This window comes from Ceratotherium simum, chromosome 5 (assembly GCF_057802395.1).
Source record: "Ceratotherium simum simum isolate JZ-2026a chromosome 5, ASM5780239v1, whole genome shotgun sequence".
Lineage (NCBI taxonomy): Eukaryota > Metazoa > Chordata > Mammalia > Perissodactyla > Rhinocerotidae > Ceratotherium > Ceratotherium simum.
In genome coordinates, this window is record NC_141904.1 from 7,439,023 (window position 1) to 7,451,728 (window position 12,706).

A 12,706-nucleotide genomic window follows, 5' to 3' on the forward strand; every position below is an offset into this window, starting at 1 on the left:
AATTATAGACAATATCAATCATGAACATATGCACGTTTTTTTTTTTTGCTGTGCTAAGGATGTTTGTGTATATATAATATCATATGCGTAAGTAAATTATATGTCTAAGTAGCGTTTATTCTAGGAATGCAAGGCCAGTTCAGCACTCAAAATATAATCCACTAAATTAACAGTATAAAGAAGAAACATTACCTTATTATACCAACTAATCAGAAAAAGCATTTAAGAAAATCTATTCATGAAAAAAAATTTCCAACAAATTAGGGATAGAAGAAAACTTCCTCAATGTGATAAAAGGCGCTTACAAGAAATTTTCATCTAACATTATACATCTTTCATCATGGTGAAAGACCAAATACTTTCCCCCTTACCTTAGGAACAAGGCAATGATGTCCACTCTCACTTATCCTATGCGACATTGTGCTAGAAGCCCCAACAGTGCAACAAGGTAAGAAAAAGAAAAGACATGCAAATTGGAAAGAAAAACTATCCCTATTTGCAGACACCTTGATTGCCTAAGTAGAAAATTCCAAAGAATCCATAAAAAAACACTCCTAGAACTAAGTGTATTTATCTAGGTTTCTGTTTATATGTTCAATACGCAAAAATCAATCATATATTTATAGACTCGTAATAGACTATTGGAAACAAAAGATACTATTTATAATAATCCTTCTCCCCTAAATGAAATACTTAGAAATAAATGTAATAAAAAATATGTACTGGGCTGGTATGCTGAAAATTGCGAGACTGGTGGGAAAAAAAGACCTAAGTTCATGGCTTGGATAACTTAACCTACGATGATGTCAATTCCCCAGACTAATTTATAGATTTAATGCAATCAAGATTCTTTTGTAGATATAAACAAGCTGAATCTCAAATTTTATGTGGAAAAGCAAAAGAACTAGACTAACCAAAACAATTTTGAAAAAACAAAAATAAAATTGGACAAATCACACTGTACAATTTTTAAGACTTGTTGTAAAGCTACAGTAATAAAGACAGTATGGTATTGGTGAAGGAACAGACACACATGAATGGAACAGAATAGATTCCAGAAATGGGCCCAACCAAACATGACCAATGGATATTTGACAGAGAAACATAGGCAAATCAAGTGTTTTCAACAAATGGTATTGAAACAACTGGGCCTCCATATGCAATAAAATAAATCTTGACCTAACCTCACATCTTATGTAAAAATTAACTCAAAAATGGATCATATGTAAATGTAAAATGTAACCCTATAAAACTTTTTAGAAGAAACCATAGAAAATCTTTATGAAATGGGGTTACATGAATGCTTGGAAATGACACCAAAAGCATGATCTATAATAGAAAAAAATTGATAACTTAGTTTTCATCAAAATGAAAATCTTTTGTTCTGCAAAAGACACTGTTAAGAGAATGAAAAGACAAGCTACAGGCTGGGAGAAAGTATTTTCAAATCACATCTGTGATAAAAGACTTATATCTAGAGTATATAAAGATCTTTCAAAATTCATCAGTAAGAAATCAAACTCAGTTAAAAAATGATGAATTATTTAAACAAATCTTTCACTAAGGAGGAGATATGGCAGGTTAATAAGCAAATGAAAAATTTTTAACATCATTAGTCATTAGAAAAATATATGGGCCAGCCTCGGTGGCCTAGTGGTTAAGGTTGGTGCGCTCTGCTTCAGTGGCCAGCTGTGGACCTATACCACTCGTCGGTGGCCATGCTGTGGCGGTGGCTCACATACAAAATAGAGGAAGATTGGCCACAGATGTTAGCTCGGGGCAAATCTTCCCTACCAAAAAAAAAAAGAGAGAGAGAAAAATACAAATTAAAGCCACATTGAGATACCACTACATGCATATTATAATGGCTAAAGGAGCAAAAAAACAAAACTTTAGGGACTAGTAAGGATGCAGAGCTATGAGAACTCTTACACACTGCTGGTGAAAATGCAAAATGGGGCAGCCACTCTGAAAAAAGTTTGGCAGTGTTTTTTAATAACGTTAAACTCATATTTACCCTATGACCTAGCAATTCCACTCCTAGATGCTTACGCTAGAGAAATGGAACCTCACATTCACATAAAAATCTGTGCACGAATGTTTATAGCGACTACATTCACAGTTTGGCAAGTCAGAAAACTGGAAACAACTCAAATATCTGTCAATGGGTGATGGACAAACAAGCCATCATACATCCACCCAAAGGGATATTTCTTAGCAACAAAGTGAATGAAGAATTGTGATCCGCAATAACTTGGATGAATCACAAAGGCATTTTGCTGAGTAAAGAAGCCAGTCATAAAAGGCTACATCCTGTAAGATTCCATTCATATGCCATTCGCAGAAAGACAAAATTATAGTGACAGAGAATAAATCAGTGGTTGCCAGCGGTTGAGGGTGAGGGGAGAGCGTGACTGCAAAGAGGGAGCACAGGGAGTTTTGGGGGGTGAAGGGGTGTTCTGTATCCTGATGGTGGTAGTGGTTGTACAAATCTAAACACATGGCAAAGTTCATGTAACTGCACACAAAGTCATTTTTACTGTATGGTAATTTTAAAAATAAAATCATGTAACAGGAGAGGTTTGGAGTATAATTTCTGCTCTTTCAGATAGTGTATCTTTAATTCATATAACACAGGTTTGACATATATTTTAGGAAAAATCAATACAGTATCAATCTACCTGTTGGAAAACTTGGAGATTGACTGTCATTTGATACAGCATTTACTTTTAATTCACCATAAATAAATGTCATACATGCTTTAGAAATACATTAAGAACATAATATGGATGAGTACAATTCAGAGACCGTACATTCCAGCTAACACTTCCACTAACTAGGTAGACATTCAACAACTGATTTTACCTCTTTCCTTATCAGTTTAGCCTCTTTTAAATGAGCACAGTTGAAGTCTATGATATCTGTTGTCCTCCCTTCAACAACAAACATCCAAATCCATCGTGACAACTAAAATCTAGTTTCAAAATGGAAATAATACTTACTACTTCTTTTCCATCACGAAATCCATAAAGGTTTTTCATATTTCAAAACTTCTAAAGTCTCTTGATCCTTGTTACTTTTATGAAAAATGAAGCCATAACGTCTCTAGAGAACATATGACATCTTTTTATTTTTTTTAAATCCCATTGTTTGGTAACCAGCACAGTACTCCACATGCAACAGCATTAATGAATGATGCTTGTTCATGAGGAGGATCATAGGCAAAGACTTTGGGGAAAAAATCAACAACCTAGTAACAGGATTGTATGTATACTGGGGGCTCTTCAAGAGCAAATGTGATTTGTATGGACAGGAAATTGTTCAAACATTAAAGAGGTATGTATATATACATATGTATATATATACTTGAATGGATATAGTCAGGGCTTCTACTCTCAAGCTCGCCACAATCCCTACTCTATTCTTAAGCCAAGTGCAGAGTCAATCATTTATGATTTCCACCCGGCCTCTGTGACGGCATTTGAGTTTACAAACACTGAAAAGTTCCACCATGTTGTAGACATTCCATGGGTTCTTATTAAATGAGAAAATTGTTTGTTATAAAACATTTTGTTCTCTAAGAACACTAGGGAGATATGTCACTCTTTTTTCCTGAAAACTTTATTATTTTTAACCTAATGGAGTCTTCAACTATGTGAAAGCTTACATTTCCCTTTGCAGTTTGATTGGTAGAAGGCTTTGAATAAAATTTGTGGCCCACCTATAGGAAATGGCCTCCATATTTATTTTTGTTTTAGACACATTCCAAATTCTTGTTCCTGTCCTGGTCTTTTTCTTTCTAACTTTTTTCTGTGGTTGTTGAATTTTATAAATCTCTGTATTATTTTTGTAAATTTATGTTATGATATTATATTTGTAAAAAATAATTATGTTTATAAAAGGCTGGAAGAACAGTTGCCAAAAGCTAAGGATAACTAACTTTGTGTATTTCAGGAGATGGGGTTACAGGTAATTTATGTTTTAATCCTTTGAATTCATTTTATTTTTTGATCTCCTATGTAGCAAAAGGAGAACAAATATTAAATTTTTGGAATGAGGACAAGTACACATAGATAAATTAATAATTACATTTATTTTATCTGTCAATTTTTACAACTCCTGTATGAAAATGTGCTTGGATTATGTAGGATTACTTAACAGACATATTTTCTTTACTTTCATGCCAAGGTGGTTGTGAGGTGCGGGCTGACTACTGTGGTCTTACTTCCCTCCCCGTTTATGAAACTCCATTGGCAAGAGCTTCCCACAGCTTTCATCAATCATTCCGTTTTCCTAACTTTTTTGAAAGTCAGAACACTAGCAAGACTCTTCCGCAGCCCCTCCTCGGGCTGGCCCGAGTGAAGTTCCGCAATAGGGGAAGTCTCTCCTCCCGGCCATGGTTCACTCTCTGCGAGGGCTGCACTTCCTTCGGTCTGTTGCTGCTACACTCAAGTTTACGTGGCTTGCAAATGACCGCTACGCCTTTCCCCACCTCTCCTCAACCGAAATAGGATTCTCTCAACTCTTCTCTCAACTAGGTAATTTTAAAGAAGTTGTATTTCTTTCTTCATTGACTTAAAAAGACTATTCCATAAATAGTGTAGGGACACTTGGTTTACTAGGGAAAAAAATAAAATGAGATTCTCCTCTGTACCATATGCCAAAATAAATCCCAGAGAGATTCTAGGTAAAATATGAAAATATAATATGAGAGGAAGAACATACAGGTGAACAATTGATTTCTGGATGAAGATGGAGTTTCTAAGCATGAAATAATGGATGAAAATATCAAAGAAAAGAATAATAGTTTCGACATGAAAATTGGAGGCTACTATATTTTAAAAAGAAAAAAACATATGTGTAAGTGCCACTATGGATTGGACCTTGAGGATAGAAGTCAATGGTGGGAGCTGTGAGAAGATGTTAAGAGACTCAGTTTCTGACTGCAAAGAGTTTGGTAAGGACCCTGATATTTTGAGTCCCTTTAACAGTCAAACCAAATTATTGAAGAGCCATTTTAAAAAAAGATGAATTGCTTGTATTTTTCATTCTATAAGCCTTTCTTGTAGTCATATGTTTTAATTAGGTGTCAGAAAAGTCTATATGGTTTCATTTGAAATTATTTTTTCCCCTCCATTGTCTTCATAATAATAGTGATAGTAGTGTTTTTCTCATGAGACAGTTAACTTTATGAGGCTAAATGATAACATAGGCAAAGAAGAGATTTTATAATAATAATTGTAGATTGTATTGGCATACGGCGGCACAGAGAATCTATTTGTATACTCCCTCAATATTTTCAGAACTGTCATCATATTTAAAGTTTGCAGTGTATTTGTGAAAAGGATAATACTATTTCCATTTTAGATAAGAAAACTGAGGCTCAGAGAACTTCCTTGACTTACCCATTATGAATAAAAATTCTAAAAATGCAAGTCAAACACAGAAACTCTGGATCTAAATCCTATACTCACTTCTAGATATATGATGCCCCTGGATATTGATTGGCATGGGCGGGGGAGCATTAGTGAATAACATTTTGTTATATCTGTTTTTCATCTTTGGGCCACAGCACCTGCCATGCATCTACTGTCCTGTACTATCCCATTTAAATTTTATTTCAGTGTTAACATGTTACTATCTGTAGAACCACTAGTTTTGAAAGAATATATTTCCTTGTATTTCTGCAATGGCAACATGAAATACTGAGTAATAGCGAATAACAGCAAATCCTTTCGTGGCATTTGCCATGTGCTATTTAATCCTCACAACCCTCTGACACTATTATTATCCCCATTTTATAGATGAGAAAACTGAGTCCCAGAGCATTTGCCCATGGCTGTCCAGGAGCCATTATTTTATAATCATACAGATCTTCAATTTCCTATATTTTATGTGAGCTAAAATGTATAAGATTTAAAAAATAAAGTCCATGTTGCTAGCATGCATCTTTTACTTGGAAAGTGTGCTAAATGCTCGTTTGTATCCAGATGACTACAGTTGCCAGCAGTGGCTCTGGAGCCTCTTCTTTTAATCAAGGAAATATTTTCAAAATCTTTCCACAGTTTATATATACAGCGAGAAATACTTTGCGCTTTGAGAATGTGGGATAAAACAAAACTAGGCACTGCTTTTTCTATTTGAGCCGAGGAGAATAGTGTTGTGAACGCTTAGATTGTTGAGTGAAACAGTTGTTTTTTCCCTAAAACCTCCATCTCTCTTTTCTTTATCTAAAATGTGTGCATATCAAAATGCTATCTGTGAAATATATTTCTGGTCACATTTACAACATCATTGGACTTAGATTATTTAGTGACACATTTTAGATGTCCATGACAACACGAATGCTTTTCGTCAGCCAGCGATATGGAATAATTAATCGGGAGCCATCACTCGAGGAGGACCACGGCATCCATGCCGGTTTGTAAAACAGGCCTGGGTGAGAGGCCTCCCAGCAGGCTCAGGCACGTCACCTGTAATTTTTCACATGCGTGTACTTCATCACTAGTGACATCCTGGCTTTCAGATCAGTCATCTCTTAGGACTTAAAATTGATATATCAGTCTCAGCATAAAATGCTATCATTCCCGTAGACCAACTGTTTACCGGAGTCTAACTCCTCCTGTGTCTCATTTCATCACACTGTTCCACACAGCGATGTTTCAATGTGAAATGAAGTTTGTTCATGCTGTGCTTCTGAGTAGAAAAAAGACCGAAGTACATGTATGATAAATGGTGAGGATTCCACGATAACCCTTGCAAAACAATACAATGTGGAAGCATTATGCTTGCTTTAATAATTTAATGCATAAATGTGGCTTTTAAACTTTTATAACAAATACTATTTATGCGCCAGTGAGGGGAAGATCAATTATATTTTCTCTGAATCACTTTATCTTCCAACTTATTTAGAAATTAGCAAAATACCACTGCTGTCAAATTGTCATGGTGAAATATTTGTGGCGACTACACTATTAGTAAAAAATAAAATTACCATCATGTTTTTCCATTGTACGTATATTTATTTACAGTTCTGTTAGAGGGGGAATTTATTTAAAATTTTATTAAATCCAATTCTCTTTCTCTATGTGGAGCTCAGGACCAAATCTTGGCTTTCAATAGCAACAATAGAATTTAGGAAAAACATCGTATTTCCCTTATTGTTGTCTGAAAGACACCGTAGTGTTTGCATTCTTTCTTTGGCTGTGGAGTACGTTATCTTGTGGCTCTGAGTGTGGTCTGGCTGTGACATCAGCATCCCAGTGATTACTAGGGTTGATCCCGCTGACCTGGCTGGCTGGGCTGGGGTCCATATACTTCATTCCCAACCCTGAAAGCGGTCATTGGCAGAGGAGGATGACGTCCCCAGGGAGACCAGAAACACCTAATTTTTGTCAAAATGGAAATGATTTTTTGTTTTTAGCATGTCTTGATTCAACCTGTGACTAAAGGTCTGATAGTCTGCTTTAAAATGAAAGGTAAATTGTTTAACCCCAAGTGGGTTGATATTATATTTTCAATTTGATGTAGCACTGCACATACTCAGTGTTTTCTCTGAGAAAACATTTTAGGTTGAACTTTTAATTCTCGATTTTCGGTTTTCAAAAATCTTTAATATATGCCTTTTTTAGACTGTTATGGTAGAAACTGTAATTTGTGGTAAGATAGTATCCAAGCACTAAACTGTAGCTGATAGATGTTCAATAAGTTATTGATGAACAGTGAATGAATTGAGTGATCCCAAAGAACGGTAGAAGAAAAGAGAATATTTCTACAGTAAGATACATTCTCATGAAAATAATTTAACCACCACAGTGATTATTTCTGTCCTTTGAAAGAAGTATGAAAGTTAGCAATAATTAATTGGTTTAATTATGTTTCTCCTGTGTGTGTGTGTGTGTGTGTGTGCATACATGCCAGAAAATAAATAGTACTAAAATTATTTTCATAACTGACCTTCCTATCTTGGGGATTAAAATTATATTGAGTCCAGTTCTCCTAGCACATGAGGTATTCTAATAATATTTTAAAAATATGGCCCATTGAGAGGGAGCTATCCACCAGAAAACTAGAGGTAGATAGGGCTAATACGCTTTGTATTAGTTTGAAAATTCTATAACTTAATTAAAGCAAAATTAACATTATAAAAGTTTTTTGTTCAATTTTCAAGATGAAGCTACTCAAATCCAAGTTTAGTTTTAAAAGTAGAGTACTTTTAATAATGCATATGTCAAGAATTATATCCAGCACCTGGCTCACATCCAGTATTTTAGCTAATTTTCAATAGTAGCTGTATTTTTTTATAGCTCAATTCAAATTGACCTCAAATATGAGCTCAATTCATATTTCATTAAAGTAGTCTTTAGTAGACGTTTTAGGACAGTCTTAGGTTCATAGCAAAATGGAGCAGAAAATACAGAGTTCCCATACACCCCCTGCAACACACACCCACAGCCTCCCCCACTATCAACCTCCCACAGCACGTGCTGCATCTGTTGTTACAGTCAATGAGTCTAGTAGCTGTAGTTTTAATTCTAAAATGGATAAGTGGGCTTATTATTTAACTGTCTTTGTTAATAATGCTTATTCCCAGACATTCAAAATATTTATTGATTGTTAATATAAGTCAATATGTGATTAGTTATATGAGGGAGAAAAAAATAAGTAAAGCTTAGCTCTTGTCCTCAAGTCACATAAAAAGGAATAGAGATGGGTACACGAATGGCTTTGACGCTGGTTAGAACATGCGGTATTACAAGAGGCACAGTACAAATGCTCTGGGAGGCAGCACTGAAGGAAGGTGAGAAGGCTTCAGACAAGGTTTCAGTGGAAAACATATCTGCATTAGCCTTGAAAATGTAGAATGGGGCGTGACAGGGTTGCCAGATACAACATAGGATGCTTAGTTAAATTTGAATGTCAGGTAAACCAACAGAGAACATTTTTATTATACGTATATCCTATGCAATATTTGGGACATACTTATGCTAAAAACGTTATCTGAGACACAGAATTTCCAGTTAAATTTGTGTTATTATTTGCTAAAGATGGCAATTCTAGGCACGGGGTACATTCTACTCAGAGAAAAAAATGTTCAAAGGTACAGAGGGAAAAAAATCTCAGGGTACATATGGGAAAGAATGAGTGAACGTTGACCACTTTGAAGGTAGAGAATGGTTTGGATTGGGTGAAGTGAGGTGTGTTAAGAGTTACACTGAGACAAGCAGGCATAAACTGTAACCGTTCTGGGCAAATAGGGACGAGTGATGCTGAGACCTGGAATGGGAGTGGGACCGCAGCACAGGGACCAAAGGAGGGAGGTTTTGGGATCTAGTTAGAGTACCCACTGAGATGCTGTGCAGTTGCTGCCCATGACAACAAGAACACTTGATAATTTAGGGAAGACCAAAGAGGTCCAATCTTTGAGCCTTTTGTCCTCTGTGAAAATAATGCTTCTATGACTGTGGCTTTAAACCATGTTTTTGGGATTGTGAAAATCCAGAACGTATGCCAGGCAAACTTCTGAAATGCATCTTGCTGGTGAGCTATCAATTGTATTATTACTGAGGTTAGGGACTTAATTCCTGAGACTAGGAAGGCACAGATTTGGTCCTTTTGGAACAGAATATTGCAGAGTTCACAGGAGGTACTCATCATATACTTGTATATTAAAATTCTTCGGAGCATGTCTTAACAGTAACCTCCATTGCATCTGGAAAAACTCTGAGTTACAGATGGAACATAGTAAGGCCCTTGGCCAATGTGAAAAGAGAGGAATTTAAAGTTTTTATCCACGATATAAAATGATGATATAACGATGTATGATGGATCTATATTAAGGTGTTAAAAATATATAATATTTCAATCAGCAGTGAAAACATTCAATAAACTATTTTTATTATGAAAAGCTTCAAACATTCACAAAGGTAGAGAGAAGAATGCAATGAACTCCCCTATCCCCACGGCTCAGTTTTATCAGTGATTGAGAATGCCACATTTGCTTTACCTAGCGTATTTCTCTTTCCTCTTCTTTCCTTTCTTGCGGGAAAAAAAAAAAAGGCAAAGCATATGGTGGACACTTTTTTTTATCAGCTAATTGGATATACAACAACAAATTGACAGGGATTGGGTTTAGAAATGGAATTGCAAGATGTAAATGATTCATTTGGATTTTGTTTGCATAGATATAGTCTGAGACTGAAAAAAGTATATTTTTATGTTGAGATAATCATGTATTACCTGAACTAAATCCATGATGTTCATGAGGATTATTGAATTACTAATCTTTGCATTTGAATGCAGTTTAATTGTACCCTCAAAATCTTACCTTTTATTAACACTGTATGTACAAAAAGCTCTAACCACTTTAGCCAGGTCTCTTTTACCCTGTTTTAGAGGATAAAAACATTATGGTGATTTGCCTATACTTATACAATATTATAACCTAGAACGGAAAAATGGTTTCAATTCTATTAATTTATCATTTGGTCTCATAAAATGGTGTTAATATTTGTCCAGATCATTAAATAATGATTAAATTCTGTATTTCATGTAGAAGCAGCAGGAGTAAACTTTAGCAAAATAGATTTTATGGGTAAGCAAAATACAGATGAAAGAGCAACATATATGAATATAGGCATTATTGTTAGAACCATGAAAACTGGATCTACTCGTATTTCCTCAGGCCACCACTGTCTGATGTAACAAATGGGGTCACGTCTACAGAAATCACCTATAATTTGAAAGCTTTTGTGTCTACTTGTTAATGTATGATTCCAGCTCCTTGCAAAATCTGCCCCAACCATTTCTGTAAGCGTGCAGGGCATTAATCCAACTTGGCCACAATCAAATCTGGTGTGCTCCTGAATGGCGTCTGCCTGACATCGGCAGGTTCTGCCGGTTCTTCTCTCGCCACCGTTGTGCTCAGGCCACCTGTCTGGACTGGGTGCTGCCGCCACTTCCGCTGGAAATTTTCATGTTTCCCAGAGATCTCTGTTACTCCTGCTGGAAGAGTCAAAGCCTGCCTCTCGTGTGTGGACCACACTGCTGCTCTGCCTCCTGCCTGGCCCAACTCCCAGTTTTTAATTGACACTTTTGATGTAAGTCTGGAACCAGGCTATATGCTTCCTCAACCATTACCTTATTTGATCAACATTTAAAATAAAATTTGCTTTTCACCCTAATTACAAATGTATCTCACAAAATTCGAAGCTGACTTAGAAATAACTGAAGACAAAAAATAGAAAACACCCCACCACTATTAGCATTTTGGTGATATTCCTCATGCAGCTCCTCTTTCTTTAAAAAAACCTCTGTGTACAATATATCTTAGCATATATTTCACACTAATTAGTATATTCTGCACTTTCCCCTCTGTCCATAAATTTTCTTATACAAGTTTTTTTTTTCTAAGGCTGGAATAGTATTCTATTATGTGGATATAAAATTACTTCCTTGATCTTTTTATTACTAGGGATTTCTTTTTATTTCAGTTACTATTAAAAGTAACAGCATTCCGATGACCATTTTTGTATATACATCTTTGCTCAAATCTCTGGTTTTTCCTTAAGTGTACATTTTAGAAGAGGAATTGCTAAATTGAAGAATATGAAAAATTAACATTTTTGATACTTGTCAAAATACAATACCTTCAGAAAGGTTGTGGCAATTTTCACATACAGTGGTTTATAAGGGTATTTCCATTTCACCTTTGCTAATATGAAGTGAAAAAGCCGTCTCATATTTAATTTTTATATATTTTCAAGTAATGAGTGACCAAATATTTTTTCATATATTTCCAGACATTTGGCTACCTTTTATGAATTATTTATGTCCTTTGTCCAATTTTCTATTAATTTCCTTATTGGTCTATGATAGTTTATAAGAGCACCTTTTATTTTAAAGAAACTTTGACTTCGTCATCTATATTGCACAAAGATTTACATTTTAATTGGAAATGTTTTGCCATGCAGAAGTTTCAAGAGTTTATACAGTCAATTGGGTCATTCCTCTATTTTCTCTTTCTTTGGTGTTTAGAAAGTTTCTTCTCCACTCTTAAGATTATCCAAATATTCATCTGATTTATATTTTCATACTTTACTAAACTAGTTATTTTACCCATTGAGGATATTTTGGTTGGCTGACATAGGGTAATGATTTTCCAGGCTGCCCTCTGGCAGAGGGTCAATAGGGCAGTGTTATGTGTGCCCCGTTGTCCTACAGAGGTTTTTAACAACCACGTCTTGCCGTTTCTTTCTCTCCCTAGGACTCAGGCAAGAGTGAGTGGGGACTGGGCCAAGATGGCCTTGATTTAGCTGTGCTCTCTCAGGGTCGCCTCCTCACTGCAACTCCAATCCTGCTTTGGGTCCAGGTTGCCCTTACAATGGGTTTTTTCCGGGATGTCTCTTCTTAGATCCCCACGTAATCAGAGTCCTGGCAAGTTTCTTCCATGACCATCTCTTAAGGTCCCTGAGCACATCGAGGCGTGTCTAAATCCCAGCTTGGCCTGAAGCTGGAGCTCTGCTACCTGTGCAAGTGATCTAGTATAACTGAAAATTTGGAAGCAGTCTTCAAGTAGTAGTGATTTAGATTTAGAACAGCTAATATTTGTTGAGAGAAAAGTATAAGATATGAAAAGTTTGAGAAAAATATTCTCATACATTGGATATGAGATATACTCGTGTGTGTGTGTGTTGATATAGGCAAG